The 1508-nt window shown below is 34.0% G+C and overlaps 1 protein-coding gene across 1 annotated transcript in view; it reads left to right on the forward strand.

Annotated features, from left to right (window-relative positions):
• Positions 1-634: 634 nt before the first annotated feature.
• Positions 635-1508, forward strand: part of snx11 (sorting nexin 11) — a 9093-nt gene continuing 8219 nt past the window's right edge. Inside the window, exon 1 of the mRNA XM_015389125.1 lies at positions 635-793. The gene's annotated coding sequence lies outside the window, so the exon portion shown is untranslated. The remainder of the gene's footprint in view (positions 794-1508) is intronic.

A 1508-nucleotide genomic window follows, 5' to 3' on the forward strand; every position in this document is an offset into this window, starting at 1 on the left:
ACATTAAACCAAATAATATTTAAAAATCAGTTAACACGTATTTTTTCAGTGGCCCTAATCCTCTTCCATAGACTGCAAAAAAAAAAAAATAAATAAAAATAAAAACTTAACCAGATGAATAGGTTGTTTTTCAAAATCCTTCAATTGTTTAGCATGTGAAAAAGTTATTGAATGATTTGGTTTTTCTATCAGCTTTATAGATGAGAATAGTTGGTATAGATCATAATGGAAGAAATTGGTGACTTGGCTTTTAGAAAACAGTTTTGTGAATAAAATATATAAATCTTATATATATTATAGTGTTCATTATATTTCCAAAAATTCATATTGTTTCACAGAATCCCAAGGATAATCTCAGTCTTTGTAAATTCCGCTAAGTTTGGGATTATGAGGAAATAATAGTAATGCACTTCATCCCTTAATGTTGTACAGTTACTACAAAGGGGAACACATGGGCAACGTGTTGTACATAGGATAAACAATAATAAAGCCCACAATGCATTGCGGTTTCCTAAATTACGTGGTTTAAGCACACTAAAAGAATTTGCCACTCACAAAATGGCTGACACGGCCTAGATCCTCCCTCTTTCTCCCTGCGTGACCCTTCTAACGTGATGACGTAACTGAAACGTAACAACGACTGTGACTTGCGAAATGGGAAAGGAGTCAAAAACAAGGCTCAGCCGTTTAAGCGAAATGTTTTGTTCTCTGGTTAAATAGAATCGACAAGCAGGGCAGCGGTTCCAACGGCGGACTGAATGATAGACAGAAAGCCACGAGAGACCTTGTGAAAGTAAGTAACTGTCGATTAGCTAAAACCATTTAGCTATCTGGTGTGCACTTCTAATCAAACAATTAATCAGGCCTGAAAAAAAAACAAAAACAAATTATATGTCATGTAGTTACAGCTGCTTAGTTTTAGCCACTGCTACTCGGGAACAGACTATGCTAAACCTATTGTAATAAACTGCGCTAAGGCACTGCTGTCAGTTGGAAAGAAGAGGAACAAGATAGGCTAGTTTTTAACAGTACTGGTATTTATCTACTCTGGGATGTGTTTTTCTTTTTTTTTTAGCGGTCTGTCGTTTTTTTTGTCCATCACTTATTAAAGTAGTATAAAAAATATTAACAAAATCCCCATATATATATATATATATATATATATATAATTTATTTGAAATGCCAATGTCCAAGCACTTATGCAGAACCTAAAAAGAGTATATTTTAAATGGCTAACAAATAATCTCTTTCATTATAAAACTCACAAGGCTTCTCTCAACTTTTCAGAGCTTTTGCATCTCAAAAGTGTTATTCGTGCATTAAATCCAAGAAAACTCAATGGAAATAACTTAATGTAGTTGTACAGGATAGAGCATGAAGAATATGGACCCCTCCCATATTCTATTCAATTTAGTATATTTATACAGCGCCAATTCACAACACATGTCATCTCAAGGCACTTTACAGTTCACCAGATCATCCAGACAAAGTGACTCAAAGTTTTCCAT

The sequence above is a fragment of the Cyprinodon variegatus genome, unplaced genomic scaffold (assembly GCF_000732505.1).
Source record: "Cyprinodon variegatus isolate N-32 unplaced genomic scaffold, C_variegatus-1.0 Scaffold447, whole genome shotgun sequence".
NCBI classification, from domain to species: domain Eukaryota; kingdom Metazoa; phylum Chordata; class Actinopteri; order Cyprinodontiformes; family Cyprinodontidae; genus Cyprinodon; species Cyprinodon variegatus.